The sequence below is a fragment of the Odontesthes bonariensis genome, chromosome 24 (genome assembly GCF_027942865.1).
Source record: "Odontesthes bonariensis isolate fOdoBon6 chromosome 24, fOdoBon6.hap1, whole genome shotgun sequence".
NCBI classification, from domain to species: domain Eukaryota; kingdom Metazoa; phylum Chordata; class Actinopteri; order Atheriniformes; family Atherinopsidae; genus Odontesthes; species Odontesthes bonariensis.
The window spans coordinates 27,957,042-27,974,742 of NC_134529.1; the positions used below are offsets into that span (position 1 = coordinate 27,957,042).

The 17,701-nt window shown below is 45.8% G+C and overlaps 1 long non-coding RNA gene across 1 annotated transcript; it reads left to right on the top strand.

The window, feature by feature from the left end:
- Positions 1–15,787: 15,787 nt before the first annotated feature.
- Positions 15,788–16,998, top strand: LOC142374760 (uncharacterized). The gene is made up of 3 exons (XR_012768799.1): positions 15,788–15,833; positions 16,514–16,705; positions 16,909–16,998. It is a non-coding gene; the product is annotated as an uncharacterized LOC142374760 (long non-coding RNA).
- The last annotated feature ends 703 nt before the right edge of the window (positions 16,999–17,701 follow it).

The window sequence follows — 17,701 nt, forward strand, 5'->3', positions numbered from 1 at the left end:
TTAGCTCTATAAAGAGCTCTATAGCTCTATATCCCCTTACTGCCAATTGTCTTGGTGTGTTTTGGTTATGAGTATCCACTGTTATCTCGCTCATTCCTGGAAATTGCAGGCAGTTGCTTTTAGAAAGAAAATATCTTCAATATAATATCTTAATTCAATATAAGATCATCCATAGACAACCATTCAAAGGATATCTTGAGGCATATATGTAGCACTCTGAGGTCATTAAATTGATGTAAAGATTCAAGATTCAAGAGGGTTTATTGTCATTCCAGCCATATACACAGTATACAGTGCAATGAAATAACGTTTCTCGAGAAGTTTTTCAGTGCAACAAACAGCAACAATAAAGAACAACTGGGACAACAGAGGTGATCAGATCAGTCTCTGAGCGTTGAGGAGTCGTATGGCCTGGGGGAATAAGCTGTTTTGTAGTCTGGTGGTGACAGACCGTATGCTGCGGTACCTTCTGCCAGATGGGAGGGGTGAGATAAGTCTATGTGAGGGGTGGGTGGGGTCTTTAAGAATCCTGGTTGACTTGCGGATGCAGCGTGTGGTGTAGATGTCTGAGACAGAGGAGAGTGGCTCCAATGATCTTTTCAGCCATCCTCACCACACGCTGAAGGTTTTTGCGGTCCAGTTGGGTGCAGTTACCGAACCAGGCGGTGATGCAGCTACCCAGGAGGCTCTCTATGGTCCCTCTGTAGAAGGTGGTGAGAATGGTGGGAGGGAGGTGGGCTCTCTTCAGCCTTCTCAGGAAGTGGAGACGCTGCTGAGCCTTCTTTACGGTGGAGCCGGTGTTGAGGGACCAGGTGAAGTTCTCCGCCAGATGGACACCAAGGAATTTGGTGTTCTCCACAATCTCCACCGGGGAGCCTTCGATGTGCAGAGGCTCGTGGTCCCTCTGTGCTCTGCGGAAGTCAACAACCATCTCTTTAGTTTTGTCCACATTCAGAGACAGGTTGTTGGCTTTGCACCAGGTGATCAGCTTTTCCACCTCCTCCCTGTATGATGACTCGTCGTTCTTTTCGATGAGACCCACCACGGTCGTGTCGTGTAGTGCTGTGCAGTCGTGGGTTAGGAGTGTGAACAGCAGTGGACTGAGCACGCAGCCTTGAGGTGCCCCTGTGCTCAGTGTGGTGGTGCTGGAGGTGTTGTTTCCGATCCGGACTGACTGGGGTCTCTCCGTAAGAAAGTCCAGGATCCAGTTGCAGAGGGTAGTGTTCAGGCCAAGCAAGCTCAGCTTCCTAGTCAGGTGCTGTGGGATGATAGTGTTGAATGCTGAACTGAAGTCTATGAACAGCATTCTGACATAAGTGTCTTTTTTGTCCAGGTGGGTGAGTGCTAGGTGGAGGGTGGTGTTGATGGCGTCGTCGGTGGAGCGGTTGGCTCGGTACGCGAACTGCAGGGGTTCTAGGGTGGGAGGCAGATGGTTCTTGATGTGCTTCAGCATCAGCCTCTCAAAGCAGTTCATGATGGTAGGGGTGAGTGCGATGGGGCGGTGATCATTGAGGCATGACACAGGCGACTTCTTGGGCACAGGGACGATGGTGGTGGTTTTGAAGCACGATGGGACGATGGCACTGCTCAGGGAGATGTTGAAGATGTCCGTGAAGACATCTGCCAGTTGGTCTGCACATCCCCTGAGCACACTCCCGGGAATGTTGTCTAGGCCAGCAGCCTTACGTGGGTTGACTCTTTGCAGAGTCTTTCTCACTTCAGCTGTGGTCAGGCATAGCACTTGTTCGCCAGGAGGGGGGGTGTTCTTCCTTGCCACCACATCATTCTCTGCATCAAAACGACTGTAGAACACGTTCAGCGCATCGGGCAGGGAGGCATCACTGTCACAGGCCGGTGTTGTTGTCCTGAAGTTAGTGATGGTTTGGATTCCCTGCCACAGCTGCCGTGTGTCTCCACTGTCTCTGAAGTGGCCGTGGATTTTCTGGGCATGCGCTCGCTTTGCATCCCTGATAGCCTGGGCCAGTGTTGCCCGCGCTCTGCTCAGGGCCTCCTTTTCTCCTGTTCTGAATGCTGTGTCTCTGGCTCTCAGCAGTGCACGCACCTCAGCAGTCATCCATGGCTTCTGGTTAGAGCGCGTGGTGATGGATTTGATGACCGTGACGTCATCAGTGCACTTACTGATGAAACCAGTGACTGAAGCCGTGTACTCCTCTAGGTCAGTGGAGCCGTTGGTGGTTGCTGCTTCCCTAAACATTTGCCAGTCAGTGCACTCAAAACCGTCCTGGAGGGTAGAGATGGCTCCTTCCGGCCAGGTCTTTACCTGTTTGTTGACTGGTCTGGAGCGTCTGACCAGCGGTCTGTATGCTGGGATCAGCTTGACAGAGATGTGGTCAGATCCCAGGTGGGGGTGGGGCTCGGCACGATATGCACCGGGTATGGTGGTGTAAACAAGATCCAGCGTGTTCGCTCCTCTCGTTGCAAAATCCACATGTTGGTAGAATTTTGGAAGCACTGTTTTTAGATTTGCATGATTGAAGTCTCCTGCGACAATAAGCAGTCCTTCTGGATGTTTGTTTTGGAGATCACTGATGGCCCTGTACAGTGCGGTTAGCGCTTCCTTAGCGTTAGCGCTGGGAGGAATGTACACAGCTACAATGTGCAGGGAGGAGATCTCTCTCGGTAAGTAGAATGGTCTACATCTCACGACCGCGTATTCCACCAGCGATGAACAGGATTTGGAGACAGGACAGAGTTGTTGCACCAGTCCGTGTTGATGTAAACACACAGTCCCCCGCCTCGTGTCTTACCGCACAGCGGGTCTCTGTCGGCTCGATGCGAGGCCAGTCCGTCTAGCTGAATGGCCGCCTCCGGGACGCGGTCGCTGAGCCATGTTTCTGTGAAAACATACACACAGCAGGTCCTAGTGTCCCGTTGAGTAGTCCGTTGTAGTTTGATGTAGTCCAGTTTATTTTCAAGTGAGCGGACGTTAGAGAGCAGGATGGACGGGAGAGCCGGTCGGCTAGCATTAGCCATCAGCCTAGCACGGACACCGGCTCTCTTGCCCCTCTTCCGTCTTCTCTCACACCGCTTTCGGCGCCTCCTCACCCGGCCCTTGTCTTCAGGCGAGCTCGGTAATTTGCGAAGCAGGCTGGTAGACTGTAGCGCGTCCTTTGTCTCCGTTGGTAACGCCGTTGGGCAGTGTTTAAGTCCCATAAGTAGACTCCGTTGGTAGACTTGTGACACTGCATTTGAGTGTTGCAGTTTAGCAGCCTCTTGAGTGCAGTTTGTAGATTTCAGACACATAACTTAACGATATAAATACAATAATACACTAAAATTACACTGTTTTACACAGTTTTTCCTCTCGAGGGGTCGCTGCGAAAACGATCGCGCCGCAGCTTTATGGTTACCTAGGCAACCAATCTTCATTGGTTTAATCTTAATCTTAATCTTCATTGGCTCACTGTCAAATTCAGAATATAATTTAAAATTTTTCTCCTCAAATCTAAAGCTCTTCATGACCAAGCTCCATCTTATCTTAAAGATCTCATAGTGTAATATTTTCCAAACACAGTACTTTGCTCTCAGACTGCAGGTGTACTTGTGGTTCCCAGAGTTTCTAAAAGTAGAATAGGAGGCAGAGCCTTCGGTTATCAGGCCCCTTTCTTGTGAAACCAGCTGCCAGTATATGTCCAGGAATTAGACACTCTCTCTACCTCTAAAATTAGGCTCAAAACGTTTTGACACATTTTAGTTAATGGCTCAGGCTCAGGTGACCCTGAAACATTCCACAGTTATGCTGCTATAGACCTAGACTGCTGGGTGATCTCCCATGATACACCTTTTCTCCCTATGCTGTCTTTTTTCCTCTGTGTGCATATAACATTATTGTTGTCATTAACTTGTGTTACTCTTTCTCGGCAGATATCCCTTGTCTGGTGTTATGGCACTAGACTAAAAGCATAAAGCAGTGGTTCCCAAACTTTTTGTGCCCACGGCACACCAAAGGACAAGTAAAAATCTCAAGGCACACCTATTGTGCAAAATATCCCTTATAACATGTGTTATCTCTCATATCATGTAAAATATCTGTAAATGTGCATCATTATTTACTAATGCCAAATAAAATGTGACAAAGATAACTATATTACTCATGAAATATTTATTAACAAAATATTTCAAAAATTAATTTGAAACTTTATCAAATTAGGCTTCATCAAAGCAGCAACACATTCATTTAAACCAGACACAAAATTAAAAATGAGGCAAAGGAAACTTTGAACGCAGAAATTCAGCAGAGAGAACTGTCAATGTAAGGAAGCTGCATTGCATTGCAATCAGCATTGAAACATGTGCTATTGTAAATATTTTGCCTACCCACAAATTAGTGAGATACATGTGCCTGTCGGGGCGCGCAGATTTTTTTAATCATGGTGACACTGAGCAGAGGGCCACTCGCAAGTCCTGTTCAACAGAGAGCCGCAACCTCCTGTTGTTCTTCATGTGAACCAGAGTAGAGAACGCCAACTCACACAGGCAGGTAGTGGGGAAAGGAAGAAGTTGCTCGATCGTGTGGCTGGAGATGCAGAAGCATTAGCAGTTAAGTTAGCATTAGCTAACTTCTCCCAACAGGACGCACTCGGGCTGAGGACCATTCTTAGAACTGCGTTCTTAGAACTGCTCTGCCCAAATGCGGCTATTGTGTAGTCTTAATGTAACCGAGTTAAAATGGTTCTAGTTAAAAATTCTACTAAATGGAACAACATCACCACCTAGTGGTATGTAAATATACCTTTATGAAATAATAAAGGGAAAAAGATTGCTGATCCTCAGAGCAATGAGGACTTACAATTGAGGTATGTTAAAAAGGTATTCAATTCAATTTAATTCAGTTTTATTTATATAGCGCCACATTTCAACAAGGAATCTCAATAATATAGCCCAATTCAAGCCAACTGGAGTTCAATTCATAACAATCCAATCCAATTAAATTCAAAATTAGTCCAACTCATACATATAGAGCCAATTCAAAAACAATTTCCTAGCTAAGGAAACTAAAAGATTGCACCGAAACTTCTTCTCAGTTCAATCTCCCGTCCTGAGCGCACATGAGCCGCACGACTCCCTTTGAACAGGAAGAAACCTCTGGCAGAACCAGACTCAGGAAGGGTGGCCATCCGCCTCGACCAGCTGGCTTTGAGAGGACAGAAAAGAGGGGACAACAAACACTGTAACACCATTCAAAGGATACCTGTTGGAACAGGGAAACACGAGTTAATGACCACAATAATGTCACATATACATAAAGAGAGTAAAGTGAGGAAAGGTGTGACAGATGAGGCCCCCCAGCAGTCTGGGCCTATAGCAGCTTAACTATGGGATGTTTCAGGATCACCTGAGCCATCCCTAACTATAAGCTTTATCAGAAAGGAAAGTTTTAAGCCTGGTCTTAAAAGTGGAAAGGGTGTCTGCTTCCCGGACATTTACTGGCAGCTTATTCCACAGAGAGGGGCCTGATAACTGAAGGCTCTGCCTCCCATTCTACTTTTAGAAACTCTGGGAACCTCAAGTAAACCTGCAGTTTGGGAACGAAGTGCTCTGTTAGGAAAATATCTTACAATGAGATCTTTAAGATATGATGGAGCTCGGTCATTAAGAGCTTTATATGTAAGGAGAAGAATCTTAAATTCTATTCTGAATTTAACAGGGAGCCAATGAAGAGAAGCTAAAACTGGAGAAATATGATCTCTGCTGTTAGTTCTCATCAGAACTCTGGCTGCAGCATTTTGGATCAACTGAAGGCTTTTCAGAGAATATGTGGGACGGCCCAATAATAAAGAATTACAGTAGTCCAATCCTGAAGTAACAAATGCATGGAGCAGTTTTTCTGCATCACTCTGAGACAAGATGTTCCTGATTTTAACAATATTACGAAGGTGAAAGAAGGCAGTCCTAGAAACCTATGTTCTGTGCGTCAAATGATAAATTCTGGCCAAAAATAACTCCAAGGTTCCTCACTGTAGAACTAGAAGCCAAGGAAATACCATCTAGAGTAACTATATAGCTAGACAATTTCTCCCTAGAGCGCTCAGGTCCAAAGATAACGACTTCAGTTTTGTCTGAATTTAGGAGCAGACAGTTCTGAGTCCTCCAGGTCTTTCAGACATGCTTGTTGTCTGACCAACCTATTGGTTTCATAGATAAGTACAGCTGAGTAGCATAGCAATGAAAATTATTGCCATGCTTGTCTAATAATGTTACCTAATGGAAGCATGTATAAAGTGAAAAGAATCGGTCCAAGCAAAGAACCCTGTGGATAAATATGACTTAAACCAGCCTAATGCAGTTCCTTTAATCCCAATAACATGTTCAAGTCTGTGTAATAAGATACTGTGATCGACCGTATCAAATGCAGCACTGAGATCCAACAGGACAAGCACAGACACAAGTCCGCTATCAGAGGCTAAGAGGAGATCATTGGTAACTTTCACCAGCGCTGTTTCTGTGCTATGATGCACTCTGAATCCTGACTGAAACTCAGAAACTGATTATTTCTGTGTAAATCACAAAGTTGAGCTGCAACTATTTTTTCAAGAACTTCAGACAAAAAAGGGAGATTGGATATAGGTTGATAATTAGCATACCAATGTTATGCTGACGATACCCAGCTCCATATGTGATTCCCACCTGACGACCACACGGTCTTAACACGAATCTCAGACTGTCTCTGACATCACCATCATCAAAGCCCATCACCTCCAACTAAACCTCTCTAAAACTGAACTGCTCGTCTTTCCAGCCAAACTAAACATACACCACAGCATCTGCATCCAAACTGAATCCCTATCTCTTGCTCCATCAAAGGTAGCTAAAAACTTGGGTGTCATGATGGATGACCAAGTAACTTTTAAAGATCATGTTGCCTCCGTTGCTAGACCATGCCACGTCGCATTGCTAAACATAAGACCGATCAGGCCATACCTAACCCAACACACCACTCAGCTCGTGGTGCAGGCTATGCTCCTCTTCCGCCTTGACTACTGCAACGCTCTCCCAGCCTGTGGTGTGAAACCTCTGGAGATGGTCCAGAACGCGGCGGCGCGTCTGGTCTTTTATCAGCCGAAAAGAGCACACGTCACCCCTCTGTTCGTTGAACTCCACTGGCTACCCATAACCGCCTGCATCAAATTCAAGTACCTGATGTTAATGGAACGGCTCCCATCTACTTGAATGCTGTTCAAAGGCTTTTGTCACAACTCGGTCACTCCGGTCGTCACAGGATTGTCGTCTAGCAGTGCCTACACCACGCTGAAGACAATCAAGACTCTTTTCATGTGTCGTTCCACGATGGTGGAATGACCTACTGAGCGCTACCAGAACAGGGGCGTCCCTGTCTATCTTCAAGAAACTCTTGAAGACCCAGCTCTTCAGAGACCATCTCCTATCCTAGCACTGACCCTGTACTTCCCTACTCCCTCTACTGCACTTTCTCTTTCTGTACCTCCCTCCACTCTATTGGCGCTTTTCCACTAGCTCGCCACGGCTCGGTTTGGTTGTGTTTCCATTACACTTCGTGCCTCCTCGACGTGGGTGGGGTCGTTGTAACACGGCTGCGCGTGTTGCTGCTCACCCTGTGGCTTTTTGTCGCACAGAAGGCAAGAGAAGAGAGCCAGAGAAGACTCCTGGCCGCCAGACAAAACAGTATTGAAAAGTACCGGAGAGTTTTGTTACGAGCTTCAAAAAGACGACGTTTGGAGGTAAGCTAACGGTTGCTAACGCTAGCTTTTATTATCCGCGTTATGACGCTTCCAGTGACGACACTCATCGCCCAATCAGTGGAAGGCAGTCGGCTGATGTTACGTTTTAGTAACGCTTCGGCCCGCTTGGAACCAGAGCTGAGGTGGTACGGAAAATCGTCCCGGTTGCAGGTACGGCGCGCTAGTGGAAACACGCAATAGCGCGCCGAGCCGAAGCGAGCTAGTGGAAAAGCGCCATATCTCTACACTGTCACCCCAGTCACCTCTGACACAATCTGACTAGGGGTTTCCTTCTATGTAGCTTGATGTTTGCTGTAATGTTATATCCTCATATGTAAGTCGCTTTGGGTAAAAGAGTCTGCTAAATGCATAAACATAAATTAGCTAACACTTCTAAATCAAGAGTAGGATTTTTTTTTTTAGAAAAGGTTTAATCACAGCAACATTATAACTCTTGAGCCAAAGGCACAATCAGGGTCTGGTCCAAAAACATCTGGTTCTGTCATACACAGAAATCCAATCCAAAGAATAGTGCTGGACTTTTGCTGTGTGCTGTGCTGAGGTTCAGGTAAGCAGACTATCTGGCAGAAGAATGGGGCTGGCAGACCTGCTTAAAAAGGAAGAGGAAACAGGTGAGTATAGTTGACTTGATTGCAGGCTGATTAGTGAGAGAAATGGCAGAAAATGAGGCAACTCAGGCACAAACCAGAGAGCAAAGCCAGAGACCGTGACAGATTAGGCATAAATAAATACAAATGTCAGTTTTTCAGAAACTCTTGGTAATGGAACACTTCCCTTATCTTGAAGTTGTTCATTTATTCTTGCAGTTGTGCAGCTGTTACTAAAGCAAGGGCTGATATTTTTTTCTCATGAAAAAATGTACCTGTTTTGGGGTTAAGCAGTTGCACTACCATTGAAAGTATCTGATTACACCACACACCACAGAAAAAAAATAGCAAGAGACACTTCCCTTCATATTTTGTTAAAAAAAATGTATCATAAAATTTTGTGGTATTACTTTGTAAATTTTATACACCTACCTGACTTACAAGTGCAAAAATGATATATAAACCTTCATATATATATATTGTTTCCTGTATATTTCATTATCATTTAGTGATCTTACATTACGTGGTAAAATAAATCCATTTTCATACTGTCGGGCCGCAGGGGGGCTGGAGCCTATCCCAGCAGTCATCGGGCGAGAGGTGGGGTACCCCCTGGACAGGTCGCCAGTATGTTACATCATCAGGATGTAATAAGATTATGAAAATGGCTATAATGTTGCATTTCCTTTTTTGTTTTGTCTGTCTCCTCTCTAGGAGCGAAGGAATGTCACAAAAATTTGGAAAGCACTGATTTTGACGTATGACGTAATTTGTGTTGCAAATGTTTGCTTTTTTTTAGGAATATTAATATTAATTTGAAACTCAAACATGTACCTCTCTCATTCAAGCTTTAGGTTATTCCCCACCAAATCATGTGAGAACTCTCTTGTATAAATGGCACAAAATTAAGAATTTTTAAGATATTTTCTTTCTTTTTTTTTGTATATAACACTTTATTTTTTATTTTTCAAACACAGAACAAACACTACACAGAGTTGGTGTGGTTATGTTACAAACTGAAATGTGAGAAAAAAAAAAAAAAAAAAAAAAAAAAAGTCCATCTGAGGTCGCCACACAGCTTTAAAGTTTTCAGTGTTACCACTTAATTTTGCACTTAAAGCTGTGGTCGGCAACTTTTTTTTAGTCATATTAGCTTGAACTGTCATGGGATTCTGGAAGTAGAATATTAAATAGGCTGTTTAGTAAAAATAACGAAATCTGTAGCTCCCTCTGAAGCCTGTAATCATGCTTACAAAAATCGAGCGCTCCCGGCTGTTTTTAACCAATCAAGTTAGGGTGGAGGAATCCTACCTGTCAATCACAGCTTGTGCACAGGCTGCTGAGCGTGAGTCTGCCCCAGCTTGTGTGCGCTCACACTGGTGTGAACTCACATGCACAACCTCGTCCAAAGAGGGGGAGGGGTTTGGGGGGCGATTCGGAGCTTGTTAGAGGTTGGGGGAGGGACCTGAAAGTTGTATCAGTTCGAATTTTCCGACTTTAGACTCGTAATTTTGAAAACCTGCCGACTGCAGCTTTAACCTCTCCATTGGAATAACTCCAAATATTTCCCTATACCACTGAGTTACTGTAGGAGGTTTTTCACCAATCCAGTTTCGCAGAATACATTTCCGACCCAAGAATAGTAATTTATTAGTGAGCAGGAGTTTTTTCCCTTTTATTTTTTTGTCTGGGGGTGGCAGCCCCAATAGACACTGCCCAGGATCTTTACAAATTCTCGTCTTTAGAATCGCACTTATCTCTTTGGTTACACATTTCCAGAACCTGGATATATAAAGCTTTTAATGACCGAGCTCCATCATATCTTAAAGATCTCATTATAAGATATTTTCCTGGGGCGGTCGGTGGCGTAGTGGGTTGGGCGGCCACCCCATGTACAGAGGCTACAGTCCTCGCTGCAGCTGGCCCCGGTTCGACTCCCGCACCGAGCGGCCCTTTGCTGCATGTCTCCCCCCTCTCTCTGCCCCTTGCATTCCTGTTTCTCTCCAACTGTCCTATGATTAAAGGCATAAAAAGCCCCCAAAAAATATAATAAAAAAAAAAAGATCTCATTGTAAGATATTTTCCTAACAGAGCACTTCGCTCCCAAACTGCAGGTTTACTTGAGGTTCCCAGAGTTTCTAAAAGTAGAATGGGAGGCAGAGCCTTCAGTTATCATGCCCCTCTCTTGTGGAATAAGCTGCCAGTAAATGTCCGGGAAGCAGACACCCTTTCCACTTTTAAGACCAGGCTTAAAACTTTCCTTTCTGATAAAGCTTATAGTTAGGGATGGCTCAGGTGATCCTGAAACATCCCATAGTTAAAGTGATAGTTCGGAGTAGATTCACCCTAGGGTCATTTGAACCATGACATCCAGCCAAGTAGCCCACCCGCAGTTTTTTCGATATTGGCTGAACATCAGCTGAGTTACTTAGTTATCCCGAATAGCTTAGTACAAGCGCTAATGGAACCTGGCAGTATCTCCAAAATTACCACACTAAAATCACATGGCATGACACCAAACATCTACAGTAGTACAAATATGGTCTGTACTCACAAAACGATGCATTTGGAAGTTTGAAAATAGTCCAGGAGTTTATTATTATCAACACAAGCCTAATAGCTTCTCTGCAGCTAAAGCTGCGTCGACATCACTTCCTTGTTCTGGGAGCTTCAAAGTAAGATGAGGGTTGATCTACTACTGTAGACAACAAAGTATATGCTATATTCTACATGATTTTTTATGAATTTTTATGTTGTAGAGTTGTGAATTTATTTTATCAATGGAGAAATTGAGCAGCCTTGCTTAGCGCTTGTACTAAGCTATTCGGGATAACAGTTCTCTCTGCTGAATTTCTGCGTTCAAAGTTTCCTTTGCCTCATTTTTAATTTTGTGCCCTGTCTGGTTTAAATGAATGTGTTGCTGCTTTGATGAAGCCTAATTTGATAAAGTTTCAAATTAATTTTTGAAATTTTTGTTAATAAATATTTCATGAGTAATATAGTTATCTTTGTCACATTTTATTTGGCATTAGTAAATAATGATGCACATTTACAGATATTTTACATGATATGAGAGATAACACATGTTATAAGGGATATTTTGCACAATAGGTGTGCCTTGAGATTTTTACTTGTCCTTTGGTGTGCCGTGGGCACAAAAAGTTTGGGAACCACTGCTTTATGCTTTTAGTCTAGTGCCTTAACACCAGACAAGGGATATCTGCCGAGAAAGAGTAACACAAGTTAATGACAACAATAATGTTATATGCACACAGAGGAAAAAAGACAGCATAGGGAGAAAAGGTGTATCATGGGAGATCACCCAGCAGTCTAGGTCTATAGCAGCATAACTGTGGAATGTTTCAGGGTCACCTGAGCCTGAGCCATTAACTAAAATGTGTCAAAACGTTTTGAGCCTAATTTTAGAGGTAGAGAGAGTGTCTAATTCCTGGACATATACTGGCAGCTGGTTTCACAAGAAAGGGGCCTGATAACCGAAGGCTCTGCCTCCTATTCTACTTTTAGAAACTCTGGGAACCTCAAGTACACCTGCAGTCTGAGAGCAAAGTACTGTGTTTGGAAAATATTACACTATGAGATCTTTAAGATAAGATGGAGCTCGGTCATGAAGAGCTTTAGATTTAAGGAGAAAAATTTTAAATTATATTCTGAATTTGACAGTGAGCCAATGAAGATTAAGATTAAGATTAAGCCAATGAAGATTGGTTGCCTAGGTAACCATAAAGCTGCGGCGCGATCGTTTTCGCAGCGACCCCTCGAGAGGAAAAACTGTGTAAAACAGTGTAATTTTAGTGTATTATTGTATTTATATCGTTAAGTTATGTGTCTGAAATCTACAAACTGCACTCAAGAGGCTGCTAAACTGCAACACTCAAATGCAGTGTCACAAGTCTCAACGGAGTCTACTTATGGGACTTAAACACTGCCCAACGGCGTTACCAACGGAGACAAAGGACGCGCTACAGTCTACCAGCCTGCTTCGCAAATTACCGAGCTCGCCTGAAGACAAGGGCCGGGTGAGGAGGCGCCGAAAGCGGTGTGAGAGAAGACGGAAGAGGGGCAAGAGAGCCGGTGTCCGTGCTAGGCTGATGGCTAATGCTAGCCGACCGGCTCTCCCGTCCATCCTGCTCTCTAACGTCCGCTCACTTGAAAATAAACTGGACTACATCAAACTACAACGGACTACTCAACGGGACACTAGGGACTGCAGTGTGTATGTTTTCACAGAAACATGGCTCAGCGACCGCGTCCCGGAGGCGGCCATTCAGCTAGACGGACTAGCCTCGCATCGAGCCGACAGAGACCCGCTGTGCGGTAAGACACGAGGCGGGGGACTGTGTGTTTACATCAACACGGACTGGTGCAACAACTCTGTCCTAGTCTCCAAATCCTGTTCATCGCTGGTGGAATACGCGGTCGTGAGATGTAGACCATTCTACTTACCGAGAGAGATCTCCTCCCTGCACATTGTAGCTGTGTACATTCCTCCCAGCGCTAACGTTAAGGAAGCGCTAACCGCACTGTACAGGGCCATCAGTGATCTCCAAAACAAACATCCAGAAGGACTGCTTATTGTCGCAGGAGACTTCAATCATGCAAATCTAAAAACAGTGCTTCCAAAATTCTACCAACATGTGGATTTTGCAACGAGAGGAGCGAACACGCTGGATCTTGTTTACACCACCATACCCGGTGCATATCGTGCCGAGCCCCACCCCCACCTGGGATCTGACCACATCTCCGTCAAGCTGATCCCAGCATACAGACCGCTGGTCAGACGCTCCAGACCAGTCAACAAACAGGTAAAGACCTGGCCGGAAGGAGCCATCTCTACCCTCCAGGACTGTTTTGAGTGTACTGACTGGCAAATGTTTAGGAAAGCAGCAACCACCAACGGCTCCACTGACCTAGAGGAGTACACGGCTTCAGTCACTGGTTTCATCAGTAAGTGCACTGATGACGTCACGGTCATCAAATCCATCACCACGCGCTCTAACCAGAAGCCATGGATGACTGCTGAGGTGCGTGCACTGCTGAGAGCCAGAGACACAGCATTCAGAACAGGAGAAAAGGAGGCCCTGAGCAGAGCGCGGGCAACACTGGCCCAGGCTATCAGGAGCCCCTTTCACACTGCTGAATAACCCGCGTTTAATTCGCGAATTTAGCGTGTCCGCTGTTGTGTTCACACTGCCGACCCGGGCTGCCGCGTCAACTCGACTCGCCTTCCGACCCGCGTCGGACCCTAGTCTTTTTGCCGAGCCGAGTTTGATGTGAACACAATCGACGCGGGTCGGACGTGGGCGTGACGTGAGGAGTTTAAAAGACAGAATGGACAACTGATTCAGAACAACAGCGACAGGTGAGGACAAGTTTTACTCTGTTTTAGCCTACATCAAGTTGGAGACATTTTTTAATATGGCCAACTGGGGAGACAAGGAGGTCCGCGAGCTCCTCAGCCTCCGAGCAGAGGACGTTATTTACCGCCACATTTCGGGGACGGTGAAAGATGGACCTCTGCTGGAAGGGCTGGTGAGAAAGATGGGAGAGCGCGGTTTCCCACGCAGCAAGACGCACCGTAAAGTAACATCTCCATGAACTGCATTGCAAAAATGAGTTCTCAAGGTGTCCCGCCATCGTTTGTTTGAAAAATTTGATGCAGACAGGTGTATTTCACCCTACCTCCGACGCATGGCTTGTGCCTACGTCATTTTACACGCCCAGCATTTTATGTGTTTCGTGTGACGCTCTGCCACTAGGCAACTCCCCCTGAACTCGGCTTCAGGCGACACGGGTCACCCTGACACGCCAAGCGTTCACATTGCTCGACGCGGGTTGAAGGTGCAATTTGGACCCGCTAAGATAGCGGGTCGCAGTGTGAAAGGGGCTAGGGATGCAAAGCGAGCGCATGCCCAGAAAATCCACGGCCACTTCAGAGACAGTGGAGATACACGGCAGCTATGGCAGGGAATCCAAGCCATCACTAACTTCAGGACAACAACACCGGCCTGTGACAGTGATGCCTCCCTGCCCGATGCGCTGAACGTGTTCTACAGTCGTTTTGATGCAGAGAATGATGTGGTGGCAAGGAAGAACACCCCCCCTCCTGGCGAACAAGTGCTATGCCTGACCACAGCTGAAGTGAGAACGACTCTGCAAAGAGTCAACCCACGTAAGGCTGCTGGCCCAGACAACATTCCCGGGAGTGTGCTCAGGGGATGTGCAGACCAACTGGCAGATGTCTTCACGGACATCTTCAACATCTCCCTGAGCAGTGCCATCGTCCCATCGTGCTTCAAAACCACCACCATCGTCCCTGTGCCCAAGAAGTCGCCTGTGTCATGCCTCAATGATCACCGCCCCATCGCACTCACCCCTACCATCATGAACTGCTTTGAGAGGCTGATGCTGAAGCACATCAAGAACCATCTGCCTCCCACCCTAGAACCCCTGCAGTTCGCGTACCGAGCCAACCGCTCCACCGACGACGCCATCAACACCACCCTCCACCTAGCACTCACCCACCTGGACAAAAAAGACACTTATGTCAGAATGCTGTTCATAGACTTCAGTTCAGCATTCAACACTATCATCCCACAGCACCTGACTAGGAAGCTGAGCTTGCTTGGCCTGAACACTACCCTCTGCAACTGGATCCTGGACTTTCTTACGGAGAGACCCCAGTCAGTCCGGATCGGAAACAACACCTCCAGCACCACCACACTGAGCACAGGGGCACCTCAAGGCTGCGTGCTCAGTCCACTGCTGTTCACACTCCTAACCCACGACTGCACAGCACTACACGACACGACCGTGGTGGGTCTCATCGAAAAGAACGACGAGTCATCATACAGGGAGGAGGTGGAAAAGCTGATCACCTGGTGCAAAGCCAACAACCTGTCTCTGAATGTGGACAAAACTAAAGAGATGGTTGTTGACTTCCGCAGCGCACAGAGGGACCACGAGCCTCTGCACATCGAAGGCTCCCCGGTGGAGATTGTGGAGAACACCAAATTCCTTGGTGTCCATCTGGCGGAGAACTTCACCTGGTCCCTCAACACCGGCTCCACCGTAAAGAAGGCTCAGCAGCGTCTCCACTTCCTGAGAAGGCTGAAGAGAGCCCACCTCCCTCCCACCATTCTCACCACCTTCTACAGAGGGACCATAGAGAGCCTCCTGAGTAGCTGCATCACCGCCCGGTTCGGTAACTACACCCAACAGGCCTTTTTCACAAAAATCGGATATACGTCATTGACATGGTACTTTACTTCCGGCCTAGCGTCAATTCACTTCATCCCACAGAGATAAACGGTATCGGTAAACGCTAAAACTGTAATGGATAAGGTATACTCAACGTACCTTCGCAATTTGCCAAACATTTCTTTCGCCGATGTTGAAAGGATCGTGGAGGAGAGGACAATAACGAAGAAAACGAAAATGTAAAAAGGATACAAATTTTTTCACGAAGACTTCATCAACAAGTATGAAGGTAAGTAGCTAGAGAGGTAGTTTGCATGTTAGCGGCTAGCTACTGAACTGTCAACAACTGTGAACCTAACAGTATTGTGTGTCTTTCTACATGTGTCATCATCATAGTATCAAATGTAGTAGATGGCCAGGTTTTTGTGAGGGCTAGGTGCTACCGGTCTCAAAGGAAAAGCGAGGAGCCTCACAAAGTAGAGGTTTGACTATAGATAGCATTAGCCAGGCTAATTTAGCCTGTTAAGTTCCCTGCTGTTGCAGGATTTCTGCTCGCTGCCGTTGCAGCTCTCTTCTCTTCCTCTTACTGCAACGTTCACTCTTGCAGTGTTGGGCAAAATACAGTACTTTGAAATTGTAGTGAGCTAAAATATCAGTTACTCTGCCATTAATAAAGCTTCACTTCACAAAGCAACCACCCAGTCAAATGTATAATGCTAAATGACACAAACACAGCACACGTAGTTCAGTACACAATCTGGGATTATAAGAAGTTTCAATTCCAAAGATACTGTACTAGGCCAACTAGTTGATATTGCAGGAATACTTTCTAGACTACAGACTTGTTTGTTTCTTTAGCCTTGACTCTGCTCATTTTCTTTCATCTCATTCCACAAGTTAAAAGTCTCTACTGCTATTTCATCTGTTTCTGTCATGTTTGTCAAGTAATTCCTATTCATTTATGTACAGATATCACTTGCTGTTGACAGTGGACACCTGGTGACGTTTTCTTGTAGCTGTGCAGCAGGAAAAGGGTTTTGCAACCACATTGTGGCCCTACTACATCAGACAGCACATTATTCACAGTATGGCATGCAGTCTGTCCCTCCAGCTCTGGCCTGCACAAGCGATCTTCAGCGATGGCATAGACCGAGAACTCAGGTGCGTGTAAGATAAGGTGGTTTATTTATTCTGTTTATTTACTCTAACCCTACGGCATACTCACATTTGGGAGTAACTATGCTCAGACAGGCTACACACACACACACACACACACACACACACACACAGAGTGAGAGAGACACTGTAGATTGTGTAGTACAACAACTCCTGCAGAAGTTGTCATATTTTATCTTTACTTTTAGGGAATCCATCCAGAACCTGTAAGTGAAGTGGTGGTCCGAAAGTCAACCACAGCTGGCAAGAGTGGTCTTCGGTCCACATTGTACCAGGCATTTGCAGGTAACAATATATGCCCATTTTACTGTTGCTACTGCTAAATAGTTCTGACTTCATACTGATGGTTAAATGTATCTATGTTGAACCTTTGAGGCTTCCCTGGAAATGTTTTACAAAATTACCACAGTATTTGCCTATTTTTCCTCTTTTAAAACACACCCCTTTTCCTAACAAATCAGCTGAAATAAATAAGAGGGGCCTTATTTATTTATCTTGTTGCTTTTTAGGACCATTTCCTGACCCTGATTTGATGGCTGCTGGCCCCAAGCTACGTGAGGAAGAACCCCAGCCTCTCATTGCTCTCGTGTTGGATGGCTTGTCTGAAATTGAGCTGGTTCCATCTAAATTTGGCCCAGTCCCATTTGGATGCCCTATGTCATACCTTTGTCCACCTGAAACACCAATGACCTTATCCAGCACAACTTGGCTCCTGAATTCCCAGATCTACCGCTTCCTTGGTATCAGTATCCTGTCTCTAACTTGGACTTTGTTCCTACATTGCACCAGCAATTGCACCTACTGTCATTGCGAGTATCATTTGAAATGGCCAGTGAAATTGAGAAGGGTACTAGACAACAGTCAACATGTCCAGCGTGGGTGCAGTTACGTCAGCCACGGTTAACAGCCAGTCGCTTTCGAGAGGCCTGTGCCACCTCGGGGGGGAATGTGGATCCTGTGGCTTCAGCAAAAGCCCTTGCT